The following is a 15,013-nucleotide window of genomic DNA, read 5'->3' on the forward strand; positions in this document are numbered from 1 at the left end:
AATGCCACCACCATCATGTGTGCAACTAAAGTCAATGGTTTACATGGAGCCATGTATTCTGATTAGAATGAATCCGAACTGCCAAACAGAATGAGAATGCTCGATATAAACACCTCAATCGAAATGAAAAGGCTGAATCTGAACGGAATTTTATTCTGAATCACGGGGTGGTATATTCCTTGCATCAGTCGGAACAAGCGTCATGTATACACTTCAATCGTAATGGCGAGGCTGTGTCTGGCATGCGCATGCTCTGTCTTGACGTAAATGTGTCATCATGACGTCACCGTTTCCACCCACTAAAATGGCGGCGAGGGGTGAACGGCAGATGGGATGGGTCACGTTGCATGTAAACAGGTGAACACAGATCTTCATTCGGAATGACAAAAAAAGTCTCCAAGTAAACCTGGCTAATAATGTCAATTATTTTTCCATGCTCTGCACCAATAGTTGTCTGTACGTCAGGGGTAACCTGGCAATAGCCAGATTGGTATTGTGATTCACTCAAGGGATTTCTCCACACTATCAATCTGGGACTGCTCCATGGTGATTTGCTCGGGAAAGGCGGGGCATTCTGTACAATACTTCGAGCTGATTGGACGATGCGGCATCTTGTACACGTTTGTTTTGTCACGGTCACGGATGAAAATGTTGTCGTCGTTCTCGTCGAAGAGGGGGAAAAGCACCAACATCTTTAAATAATCAGCTAAAAATTCACAAAGCGCCTCTCGCTGTTCAACATTCAACAAGGAAACGGTGGGTAATTCTGCAAGAACAGAATTTATTGCAGCGTTAGGTTTCATTGTTTCCCCTGGCGTCCGCGCTTCCTGATTTCGTCACAGCTGCATATCACACCCCAAACACAATGTCGCTCTGTGATTGGTCGGTATAAATCAACGGGCTCGGTACAAGATGTATTCTCGGGAGTTTGTGAACTCACAAATACTGTGAGAATTCATTTTGCAGCGCAAGGTTACGTTAGGGGGCCATTGCTAAATTGGAGGAAAGGGTTTATAGGATATGCAATCTATTTAGCAATGCCGCCATATAATGATGATTCCTTCATGGAAACGAGGGATTTGGTTGTCTTTTCCTGTGAGCTTCACTGTCCCACCTAGGCAGGCAAGCGTAAACTATACAAATAATTCATAATTCCATTATAATTTGCATTCACACTCCACTTGCCCGTCGGTGATTCCATTCCGACCTCGTCTGCCTGTAATCCACTTTGGTCTTCTCAGCAAAGAAAAGCGCTCCTGCAAACCCAATCTTGTGTGACAGGTGTGATGGAGAGCAGCCAATAAAAGCCTTTGCTGTCACCACATCTGAGCGCGGTCGGATTCCTGGCTGCCGCGCTCGCCATTGTCATCCCTGTGGGTCCGCGGCCCCCGCTCGGAAAGGAAACAGCCGTGGAGGTCGGGGGCGAGGGGTGAGAGGTTCTCTAACTGGAGAATGTCATTACAGTAAAGCAACGGCGCTCCATCCGGTCTGCGTTGTTGTGTTGTTTGGCTTGGAAAGCGTCACAGCTGATGACAGGCTTTGTCATTATTGTCACATGATGTGACGGGACGCTGAGGGGGATGATGGATGGTTCCCTGCCGCAGCCTGGCGTTAGCGGAATGCTGGCACGGCTCTGCGGGGTGCAGCAAAATGCTTTTACGGCTCAAGTAATTGGTGGCAGACCATTGCTCATAAGCGCTCTAATTAATCTCATTAAAATACACTCTCTGCTTTGCAGCCGCTCGCTCTTAAGGGCCACTGTGACGGAAAGAGATTGCTACTAAAAAGGGCTTATGATAACTGTTGCGTGGCCGCCGATGATATTTCACAAGGAAAGTGTTCAGTTAGTAAAAGGAAATCAATAGAGTTGGATGTAAAGCACGTTTGGCTATTCTGTGCCTGTCATTCGGCATGCTGGGGGAGATCCAGCTGTAAAAGGATGCTTTCTCATTGCTCAGCTGGAGGTGGCTTTTGTCAAGTCTAAATTCTATTTATTCAAGATGGCTCCCCGCTTGTCTCGCAAGATGCACGCCGTGGCGTGGATTAACAGCAAAATCGCAATCAATTCACCCAGCAAGAGATGAGGCCAAATAACAGATAAGGTTCTTAGCATAATTCATACAGGCTCCAATCTGGCATGGATTTATGTACTGTTTGGCTGCGTGCGTGGGGCTTCGCTTCATGGGGTCCGTTGCATTCAAGCTCTGCTGGGAAAAGAAGTGAGGACTTGACCATCGTTTACCGGTCCACTTGCTGGGGACAGGTACACAGCAAATCGGTTGGTGTTAAAATTTCCAGTGTTGACCACACCCTAATTTCCGGTGAAGGAGAAACTTGCACGCTGTCGACATTTTAATAGTGATACATCCAGGTGTTGTTGTCGTGGCGTGGATCAGTGGTAGAGTGATCGTCTTGCAACCCTGAAAGCATGGGTTTGATCCCAGGCCAGTGTGACTGCGTTGAAGTATCCTTAAGCAAGATAACGCATCCCTAGTTGCTCCTAATGCTGTCTCATCAATAATCAAAACTTAAAGCACTTTGAAGGCCTTGTAAGGAGGAAAAATGCTATATAAGTAAAGTACCATTTACCAAAGTAAAGTGTAGTTTGAGTTACATTTTTAACACTGACACTAGTGTAATATACACATAATTGTTTAATCACCAGAGTTAAGTGTAGTTTGGCAGAATTAAATCTTTAACAATGACACTAGGTTAGAGTACTTTCAACACTACTAAGTGTTTACCAGTGTAGATTTTTACCACTGTTGGAGTAACACTGGTTAAGCATGAAAAAGGTAACACTTTGAAAAGTGTCAGATTTACACTCATTGGTGTGGACACATATCAACACTTTTCTAGTGTTACACTGGTGATTTTGCTGTGTATGTGCTTTCAAAGCAGTTTGGCTTTGGCAGTTTGAGAAGGTGCTAATTTGAAGTAGGAAACACTCCAAAGTATGTAGACCTAAACAGTGGATTCTCATTTGCAATGCTGACCTGACTGCAGACCAGGCCTGGGGAGTAACGGAATACATGTACCGCTGTTACGTAATCATATTACAAAAAAATTGTAACTGTATTCCGTTACTGTTACAGGAAAAAAACAACATGTAATCAGATTACAGGTACATTTATTAAAAATGGGGATTACTCCAAGGGATTACAATTTCTACGATGAGAGAGAGTACAAGAGAGAGACACAGAAAAACAGCGAGAGAGCGTGCATGCACTGGAGCTGTACATGTCGGCTGGCTAGTCTTGTCCTCCACACGCGAGCAGCTTAAAAAAGCTTCACGAACGAGAGGAGGAATTGGTGACCAGTATTCACTGTTTGGAATTTACTCGGCTTGTTGAAGGAGCGAAAGTTTGAGCTGAGAGTCCAGCGGCATGCTACGCGCTGCCGCTTTTTGCTAGCTAGCGCGCTAGCCTACAACCATAATGTGAGTTACACCTTCCAAACAAATCTTCTTCCCACTAATTCACTATTTAAACATTTTAACATTTTTGCTATTGGTAGGCTGCCCGGGTCCCTATCACCCGCAAATAGCAGGGGCACGTTGTATAAAATATATATTGTGGTGATATTTATTTTTATTTTGTCTTCATGAGCATACTCGGTATTGGAGTAGTCCAAAAATAATCCAAAGCAATCAAGTTACATTACTTTAATATTATGGTACTTGGATTACATTACTAACTACATTTTAAAAGTAACCCTCCCAACCCTGCTGCAGACAACCTACGTACAAGTTTTTTTACATGGAACGCTCTCCATCATTGTCAGGTCATTGTTGTGTCAGCTGAGACCACTGACCTGTATATATGACTGGATAGCCGATAGCTCATACACGGCCGTGCAAACCTTTGAAACCACAGGGCGGCCATCTTGCTCCTCCCATCTCGCGAGCAGACTACTGTATAAACTATACGGTATACGTACAGATGAGACATATACAGCTCGTAGGCAGTTAGTTTAAGGCCGGTGGCGAGGTGGTCTGAAAATGTCTGAAGTCTTCTTGTTTATTTTTAACAAATTTAAAAACTCAAAAATCATGCTGTTTCTACAAAGTAATGTCTCAAATGTTCTCCAATTTTGATACTGTAAATGTATAGGATCGTATGGCGAGAAACGTTTTTTGGGAGGAGCAATATGGCGGCCTCGCGGCTTCAAAAGTCTTGGTTTATCAGCTATCCAGTAATATATTCCAACCTTTCCGTGGACCTGAAAGGAATAAATATGTATAGATCATAGATTAATTCACAAAGTCCTTATCTCTGCCTCCGTGTCTGAAAAAAAGAGTGATATTATGACTTCCTAGCAGAATGTTTGACCACCTAATGAATACAAACCTTTGCATTGAACCAAAGCAATTAATTTAAAAAGTTCTTACATAAAAACCATCATGTGAGTCATCGCAAGGGAAAAGCCACACTGAGCTTCAGCTTTATCGTCTCGCCCTTTCATGTTTTCTGTGGTCCAACGATTGAGGTTAAAAACGAGAAGCTGAACAAAACGCCCTGCGAGCTTCCTATTCACAAGACATCTTTTCATCTCTCTTCTCTGTACTGAGGCTATTGATCAGACATGGCTCACAGGCGCCTTTCAGACAGGAATTCTGTCGTGGTGACACTGCTCAGCATGTCTCTCTTTCACTGGCCTCAATCACAAGGTCGACTTTTCACACTTACTTTCAAACTGCCGTTGCATTCTCAGGAACTTTTATTTGCATCCAAGTTAGTGCAAAATCTTCTGGAATATTATTGTGTTTCTTTGAGCCGGCAAAAAGGTCACGTCAGCGTTGTGGTGCGAACGACGGTAGCCGGGCATCATTACGGAGGCGCTCTGCCTAATCACCTTTGGTCATCTCAGGAGAGGCCGTTCCCATCACGATGCTTCCGGCTCTAATGAGGACAGTCAGCCCTTCATCTAATGAGAAGGAGGCCATTTGCAACAACAGTCTCACAACAGCTCTGCACTGTTACAACAGCATCCTATACAAGCAGCGAGAAACATTGTCTCACCTTGCGGCAGGTTGTCAACAAGTATTTTCTCCCTTTCCTGCTGCAGTCTTTGATTAAGCTGTCTTCATTAAATGTAAATGAGAAAAGATGCCTCTTAATGCGTCCGTCAGGCGATGGATTCAAGTCGTCGTGTGCTTCCAGCTTTGTGGGAACTGCCTTAGAAAGGCCCTTTTCTGTTGCAGTCAAACCATGGTTCATTAACTCATTCACTGCCATAGACGTCAAAAATTCATTTGAACTATTTCTATTAGTTTGACTTTTTTTCTACTTTTGTTAACAAGAGTTTGAAAACCTAGATTTTTGATTGTACATTTAGAACAGATATAAAATGTGTGATTAATCGTGAGTTAACTATTGAAGTCATGCGATTAATTACTATTAAAAATCGCCCCGAATTTTTAATAATCTATAAATTGCGTCAGGCCATTAAAGATTTTAATTGTAATGAATCGCATGATTCAATAGTTAACTCACGATTAATCACAGATTTATATCTGTTGTAAATGTTCAATAAAAAAAATTCTAGGTTTTCATACTCTTGTTAACAAAAGTGAAATAAAATGTTAAACTAATAGAAATAATTCAAATGAATTTTTAACATCTATAGCCGTCAATGGCAGTGAATAAGTTAAGGTGTAGCTTGCTGTGGAAGAACATCTCCTACTGAAAGAAAAAACACAGAATAATCACAGAAATTGGCAAAAGGGATGATTAATTAAAAAAAAAAAAGTGGCAGACATTTTTTTTGGAGTCCAAATAATAATAATGTAGAAGCTAAAAAACTGGCCTGTATAAAAATAATGTTTGTGCCCTGGACAGAAATCTTAGAGGCAATCACTGCAATTAAACCATTTCTGTAGGTCTCTGTAACACCTTATACAGTAATGTAATAATTTCCTAAAAATGTATTGATGCCCGGAAATTGAATACATTTTGCACTTAACTCGGTCAAAATTATAATAAAGCCCAATAATATAATAATTTCATCACTAATGTAACCTGACTGATGTTGTAGTGAGATTTTTACTGATCACGCAATACCTTATTACATTATTGGGGATTTATTGCATTTTCAGGTGGGTCATTTTTTCCCCCTCAAAATTGATCATGTAAAATTTGGCAGATAATGTGAAATATATGTTCCTTTTCAGTCCAAAGCTCTACAGTACGTTTACATTCACAGTAAAGATTGGAGTGTTAAATGTTGGTGTTAAATGTTTCTCAATTGATTTCAACCATCAAAGTGTATTTTTTTAACACTGTCTGATTTAAATGGAGGTTGGAGTTGTTTGACACAGTTGATTTATTTAACGTTAAACCAACTCTGCAGAGTTAAAGTAAGCTCCGCCCACTTGAAGTACTCTGTGCGAAGACTTCTGGGAGTGCTGTTACAGTTAAATGTACCTGTTCTGTTTTATTTAATAAATGTCATATTCATGTTTCATTGTTTAGCAATCAAATACATGTTAAGTTCACTGTTATATCAGAGTTTAAGTGTTGTTGTATAACGGGGCACTGTGACTTCAAGTGGTAGCGTGTCGGATGAGTTCCTGCCTCACAACAGCAACAGGAGAGAATTGACATCATGTAAGGTTATCTATAAAAATGTCGTTACAATATCAGTCAGGATTTTCTTCTTCAGTACATTATTGGTAAAATGGTTACATTATTGGGTTTTATTTGTCCATATTTTGGCCCAGTCCTTAATTTAAAAAGTGCCTTCTCCAGACTGCATGTTTCATCTCCTTGAACCTATAGCTCCTCCATAGCAGGCAACCGTACCAACGGTTTTCTTTTCGACATAATGAAGTCTGTTCATCATTCTTCTTTCAAAAACGAGTATGTGACATTCTAGTTGTCTCTGCTCATTATCAAATTGTTGAAACAACAACTCAAATGGTAGCCTAAGATGTTTACACAGGCTCATCCATATAGGTTGTCCAAATACTTTGTGTTCATATTGAGTGTGAATATGACGGTGGGTGTGGTGGTGGACATGTTTTTGTTCCTCACCTGACTCAAACGAAGCCAACTGTTGTGTGAAATCTTAAAGGCCGGCCAAGAATTTGGAGGCTTCTTTCTCATCAGAGGCAATTACTTATCCCGATCTGGGACTTCTGCCACAAAATAATTATCACCTCGTACTTAGAAAAGAAATGAAAAGAACACGCAAGTTTGTGCCCAAAAGTTTGTGGTGTCAAATTGTCAAACAAAGTGTTAAAGTGAGGGCAATTCTGAAAGTAGCCTGGCATTTAGAATTCATTAAACACTAAACCAGACAAGTTTTTATTTTAACTGCTGATGTTACGGGATCATGAAGGCATATATAAAGAACGTTCTTGACACGGGGTGATAGAAAAATCTGAATATAAATAAATGACATGCATAAGAAAAGCCAAATGAAATGCAACACATCTTTCATCATATGTTAATCAGATCCACACTGACGCTCAAATGTCCACTGAAAGCTTTTGATAAGGACTTCCACAATTGGGTTTGAGTGGGTAGAATCTGGCCACTCAACTGTGGACATCTTGACACCCACTCCTCTTTTTCTATATTCAGTTTTGCCAGGTTCTCAATTACTGCGCGAGTGGGCCGCTGTGAAAAAGACAGGCGGGAGGGTGAGTTAGATATAGCAACATTCCCCGTCAGCCCACACAGAATTATTCTTTGTGATGATATAAATCTTATTAAATGCTGTGATAACGGGCCGGTTGGGCGGTGGGCTGAAAGCGGCGAGGTGTCCAATGCGTACTTGGAGGACTTTGGGGGGCTGCACGCTTGAACACACTGCAGACGCACTGGGGTGTAAAAATAGATTCACACCGGCGCTTATATAAGTTCTCAACATTGGCTAAGCCAACGCGTTTGGAACAACTTGTGGACACGTCACGTTGCCAGCATGAAGCAGAGGTGGCTTATGCTTTGAACCTGTGGGCCAATGAAATGGGTTATGAATCCAATCAGAACCCCGAACCTCACAACTGTCACACAGACATGCTAACCGCTAGACAACCGCGCTGCACCAGTGACCTTGATGTGATATTTAATAAACAAAATTACTATCAACATGAATAGATATAGAAAAGTAATAAATAATCAGAAATCCTCAATTTCTAGACATTTTTCAATTATTTGTGTATCAGTAAATCAGAAAGATGATGACAACCAGACTGCTTCCCTCTTTGCAGGCTTTTAGATTACCTTCTTGGTCTCTTCTCCCTGTAACCTCACTCTTCCACTTGGGTTCCTACAATTCACACACAGATACTCCGTCTTGCTACGGCTAACCTTCATTCCCCTCCTTTCCAGGGCAAACTTCCATGCCTCTATAGCTTCTCCTCCACCTGTTCCCTGCTCTCACTACTGATCATAAAGTCGTCTGCAAACATCATAGTCCATGGAGATTCCTGCATAACCTTGTCTGTCATCCTGTCCATTACCATCGCAAACAAGAAGGGGCTCAGAGCTGATCTCTGATGTAGTCCCGCCTCCACTTTGAACTCCTCGGTCACACCTACAGAACACCTCACCACTGTGGTACAGTCCTCATACATGTCCTGCACCAGTTGAACATACTTCTCTGCCACTCCAGACTTCCTCATACAAAACCACAGTTCCTCTCTGGGCACCCTGTCGTAAGCTTTCTCCGAATCTACCAAGACACAATGCAGCTTCTTCTGACCTTCTCTGTACTTCTCTATCAACGTCCTCAAAGCAAATACTGCATCTGTGGTACTCTTTTTTTTTTTGGGGCATGAAACCATACTGCTGCTCACAAATGTTCACCTCTGCCCTCAGTCTAGCTTCTACTACTTTTTCCCATACCTTAATTGTGTGCCTCATTAGCTTTATTCCTCTGTTGTTGCCACAATTCTGCACGTCTCCCTTGTTCTTAAAAATGGGCACTAGCATACATCTTCTCACTATCTAAGATCCTGTTGAACAACCCAGTCAGAAATTATATTGCTATCTCTCCTAGACACTTCCATACCTCCACAGGTATATCATCAGGACCGAGTGCCTTTCCACTCTTCCTCCTCTTCAAGGCCCTTCTCACTCCATCCTTACTAATCTTTGCTACTTCCTGGTCCACAACAGTCACCCCTTGTTCTCTCTCATTTTCCTCATCCATCAACTCTTCAAAGTACTCTTTCCATCTTCCCATCACCCTTCTGGCATCTGTCAACAGACTTCCATTTATATCCTTTATTACCCTAACCTGTTGCGCATCCTCCCCATCTCTGTCTCTTTGCCTTGCCAACCTGTATAGATCAGTCTATCCCTCCTTACTATCCAACCTAGCATACAAGTCATCGTAAGCCCCTTGTTTGGCCTTTGCCACTTCTACTTTCACCCTACGCTGCATTTCCCTGTACTCCTTTCTACTTTCTTCAGTCCTCTCAGTGTCCCACTTCTTCTTAGCTAACCTCTTTCTCTGGATCCACTTCTGCACCTCCTCATTCCACCACCAAGTCTCCTTATCTCCTTTCCTTCCAGATGACACACCAAGGACTGTCCTACCTGTCTCCCTGATCACATTTGCTGTAGTTGTCCAGTCATCTGGAAGCACCTCCTGACCATAAAGAGCATGTCTCAACTCCTTCCTGAAAGTCATACAACACTTCTTTTTTCAACTTCCACCATTTCGTCCTCTGCTCTGCCTTTCCCGTCTTTGTCTTCCTCACCACCAGAGTCATCCTACACACTACCATCCTATGCTGTCTGGCTACACTCTCACCTACCACTACTTTGCAGTCGCTGATCTCCTTCAGATTACACCTTCTACACAAGATGTAGTCTACCTGTATACTCCTACCTCCACTCTTGTAGGTCACCCTATGTTCCTGCCTCTTCTGAAAGAAAGTATTCACGACAGCCATTTCCATTCTTTTTGCAAAGTCAACCATCATCTGTCCTGCATTCCTCTCCTGGATACCAAACTTGCCAGTCACCTCCTCATTACCTCTGTTTCCTGCACAAACGTGTCCATTGAAGTCTGCACCAATGACAACTCTCTCACTCCTAGGGATGCTCTGCATCATTTCATCAAGGTCCAACCAAAAGTTTTTCTTCTCCTCCATCTCACATCCTACCTGTGGCGCAAACCCACCAACAACATTGATCATCACACCTTCGATTCCTAGCTTCAGGCTCATCACTCTATCTGACACTCTTTTTACCTCCAGGACGTTCCAAACAAACGCCTCCTTCACGATAACTCCTACTCCATTTCTCTTCCTATCTACACCATGATAGAACAACTTGAACCCTGCTCTTAAACTTCTAGCTTTGCTCCCTTTTCACCTGGTCTCCTGAACACACAGTATGGCCACCTTCCTCCTCTGCATCATGTCAACCAGCTCTCTACTTTTTCCTGTCATAGTTCCTACTCTCAGTCCTAGACTCTTGGTGTTCCTCTTCTCTTTCTTCCTACAAACACACCTTCCTCCTCTCCTTCTTCGACCAACAGTAGTCCAGTTCCACTATCCACCGGCACCCTGTAGGTCAACAGCAACGATGGCGGTCGTTGTTAACCCGGGCCTCGACCGATCTGGTATGGAAGTCATATATTTGATTTGCATGTTTGATTTGGCCATAGTTTTACGTCGGATGCCCTTCCTGACACAAGCATCTGTATTCATCCGGGCTTGGGACCGGCACAAGAAGACAATGGCTTGTGCCCCCTTGCGGCTACATTCTGATAATATGACAAAAACATAAGTTAATTGAAAATACGTCATACTCACCAGAGATGCTAATTATTAAAAGTATGAATATGTGCAGATCCCTGTATTTGTGTTTTGCTAGTTAATCTTGGCTTGCTCTGACCAACCAATAAGAGGATGGGAAAATGCTGGCATTATTATGGGCCAGTTAGCTGACCTTCTGAGGCAAATTTGAAATGTAAGTAGTTCCAGAAAACACTACCGCCCAATTCACACTGACTGCGGAGCGGTTTCCGAACGGCATTCGCACGGACTGCAATTCACGCCGCGTGCGTTGCGTGAGCTGTACGTGTCCGGAAACCCCGAAGATCACGGACCTTGATGCTGGAGAGTCGAGTTCACGTGATAATAACCATGTATATAAAGCGCTATTGGTAAACAATAGCCACGCTTGCCTGTTGTCACATCGATATGCTTTTTGGACATTATTTCTGGGACTTCTACCATGGCTCTTCTACCATGGGTAAGTATGTTTTGTGTTTAAATAGTGTTATTTTGTCATGTTTTATTTATTCTGAGCTAATTTTGTGTCTTTTAAATGTCCGACTTAAGCTGCCTCCCCAAAAAATTCGTTTGCAAACGGTTTTATTTTGAAATATACAGGGTCTACCTTGATACAGACGCCTGACTTCCTGTCCAGCTTGTGTAATTTCTTCACCGGGAATCCGGGAAAAATAGAAAGCTTGCGGAAACTTTCCGCAGCTCCACATCCGATCCGCACCGCATACACACCACACTGCAGCTGGTGTGAACGGACACGCACACTCAAATGCTTTCTATTCCTTGCTGCGTCCATACGGATGCCGCTCCGTTCCGCAGTCAGTGTGAATAGGGCGTAACATTCCTAATGCTAAGTTTAAGTCACACGGGGCAGTACTGCTGATTCTGAAGGTGCTGGGCAGATTAGATTTTATATTGACTTGCCAACAAACACGGTAGGCTGAAAGCTGATTGGACAAGACATCTAGCATCCGCATAAAAGTACTGGAAGTAGCTCAACCAAGAGAAATGCTACCAAATGAAGGTTTAGGTTGTAAATGTAGGGTCAATGCTTGTGATAGGCTCTGCTGGCCCTGATGGCTCACCACTGCCAACATGAATGCTGTAGTTTTGTATCTGCACCTGTGGCTGATGTGGTAAAAATTTACCCAGCCCTAGTAAACCTGTAAAATTAGCACTTAAGTCTTTAGAAAGCTGGTGAGCTGGAATAGTGAGACTTTAACACATTTCTGACCTTCAACAGTGCAGACACTTAAGCTCCAAATGTACTTTTCGTTTGCATACATAAAAAAAAGTGGCTGAAACAGAGAAATAATAATAATTCATGGCACTTTGTTGAGTAAAAAAAGCACTTTTCTTGAACAGCTAGGGAAGAAGGTTTGTATTTAAAAAAAATACAGCAGCAGAACATTTCCTTATATTATGCAACACCATGATTGTGGCTCCACAGTAGATTATCTCCAATTCAGATGATATTTTAATAACGGCTTTTGGGAATTTTGTATGCTTAAAGTAGTACAGCAAGAGAGTGAATCTATTCAGCCATGAATCATAATTTGCACATACACAAGCAGGCAGAACAAAGACATCTTAAGAGGTAGATGTCATGTGTACACGATGTAAGGGACATGACAGAAGGTTGAAGGTTAAGACAAATCTACCTCGATCTCGTCATCTGGAGTACCCTTGACAAATTTTTTCCTCGTCAAGTGTGGGGATTTTACAGATGTAAAATGTGTTAAGATGTTCCGAATTGGTATGAGTGTACCCCTCTTTACGGCGCTCTTTGCTTGTAGAGAACAAGAGCGATCACAAGTGGCTATTTGCATGTTCACCTTAAAATACCAATGAAGCAAGCCTTGGCACTGCTTCACCCCGCCGCTCAAAGCGCAGAACAACACATTTCCATGCTCTGTCGACATAAATCCAGCTTTGGAAAGACTTGACTCCCACCTTTCCGATTCTCCATAAGCAACTCATCCTCCTCCTCACACTCCCACTCGGCCTAGTAATCCAAACCGTTTTGTTTCGCCGCAACACGCTGATCATGTCTCTCCCACTGAACGCTGACGAGCCAAAGAATTACTTCCGCCGTGTTGAGTACATAATGACCTAGAACTTCCCAATATGCTTCAAAAGTACAAGTCATAAATTAGCTGTATCTACAAATGTATTGCAATTTTTTTTTCCTAAATGCGAGCCTTACTTTTCATAGTAAATCTTTTTTATTAGAGTTTCATCTGAATATGTTCCTACAGCTCAAGTAAATAGCACTACCAAGGACTTTTTGGGTGATAAATGACTCCAGGCAACGCTTTAGCAACTTGAGAGGGCTTAGTAAAAACAGATGAAGGACATAAATTTAAGGTTTCTCATTCACTATGGCAGTAAATGAAACACTTCAATTATCACTGAATTATTGTTTAACTAGCATGCGGCAGTACTACTCTGAGAATGCACAATCTTGTCAGCTTGGAGGCTATGCAGGGTCAGTCCTGGTTAGCACTAGGAAGGGAAACCAGCTAGTGAGGGTTAGCTAGTCTCTGTGCTGGCAAGTCAGGCAAACTCTACGCTGGACCCAGATCATTGTAGAGCTGGGCAATTGATTGTAATTTCAGTTTTAGTTTAAGAAAAACAATTCATGTGCCAAATGGCGCAGTGTGTAGGGTGACCATATTCCCATTTCCCAAAAAAGAGGACACTTGCCCCGGCCTTGAAATTGTGGTATCGGTCACAGTTACACAGTGTACTTCACCTCCTATTAGTCACAAAATGCCAACCGGACATTTTCATGAATTCATAAAACCCCCGGACGCCCCAACAGGACGTAAGAAAATGGTCTGTGCTCCCACAAGAGGACACATTTGGTCACCCTAGCATTGTGTGTTTCCAAGTTCCTGAATGAAGCACCTTGTATGCATGTTATTCAGCCCTCTGAGCGTGCTTCAAGATGTTAATGACACCCCAGTTGGAGTTTACTGAAACACACAACAAAAATAATCACTCACAATGTAGCCTATATTTAAACACAGGACATACTCATTGTTTTAGAAACATTGCTAGTGCTAATGCTAGCAGTCAATGGAAAATCCCACTGAAAGGCTTGTTGTGTAGTGACTCAAGTGCTATACCGCTATAGATCAATAGAGGGTGCTAGTGGTCTGTGTGACTCCCTCTATCAGACAGTATAACAATACTCAAAGGGGTATGTGAGGAATGATTTTTTTATGAAAAATGTAGACTTTGTGGATGAGTACTGATATGCTACGGTTTATTACATTCCTTGAAACTCATAGCAATATCCAAAAGGTGTATCATTGATTTTCAAGCTAGTAAGTGAACGGCGAAAGCAGGCATGACTTGCTGCACATTTAGTTTCTGTACCTCATTTATTTATATTTGTTGTTGTTGCACATGAGAACTGCGACTACTGCGTCAAAATCTCAGGAATGATGCGTATGTATGTAAATGTACCTTTATGTTAAAACTTGAAAGGGAGAGACAAGTCACATTGATTGACCGTCTTCGATGCTGCGATCCTCAAGCTCCTGTTGACCCACTTGATTGTAACCAACATCAACGAAGGCTTCCTTGTAGAATGTGCGGACCTGATCACTAAACAGCAAGCGCACCGATGCACCGATGGGAAGACACAGACATATTTCATTATTTGCGAATGACATAGCTTCAATGGAGATAAAGGTAACTGCAGTAACTATGTTTGGGGGGGGAGAAATATTGTGTTGTCTACCTTTTTTTTTTCTTCATATTTCAAGTTTAACAGTTAAAGTTGATAAATATTGGAATAATATTGTATACTGTCTGTTTCCATTTGTACTTCTGTTGTAAAATGATTTTTTTCTTCCGGTGGGGCAAACTGCGTATTTTAAAAGAAAGGGCAGCCGCAACAGGGTTAATTGATGCACTCGCATGTCTTCCAAGACACATGCCTGTGGGAATTAGTGGCTTGGTGTGGGGCCACTCTCTAATTGCTATTCACAGCACATGTGATCGCTTCATCTTCCCCGACTGTCCTCTCATTTGCACCTAAAGTTTAGTTTACATAGAGGATTGGCACTGCATAGCCGCTGCCATCGCTCACGGCTCTGCCCTGACTCCTATTTACTACATAGCCTATTACATCTCTTCACCATACTGTATACTGCAAATCCACTGTAACGTTAATGTTGTTATGTGATAGATACTCTTGGTGCTGTTGTTTTCATTCTGGTTTTGCTTGTTGCTTTTTTTCTGCTTTCC

The sequence above is a fragment of the Vanacampus margaritifer genome, chromosome 1 (assembly GCF_051991255.1).
Source record: "Vanacampus margaritifer isolate UIUO_Vmar chromosome 1, RoL_Vmar_1.0, whole genome shotgun sequence".
NCBI classification, from domain to species: Eukaryota; Metazoa; Chordata; class Actinopteri; order Syngnathiformes; family Syngnathidae; genus Vanacampus; species Vanacampus margaritifer.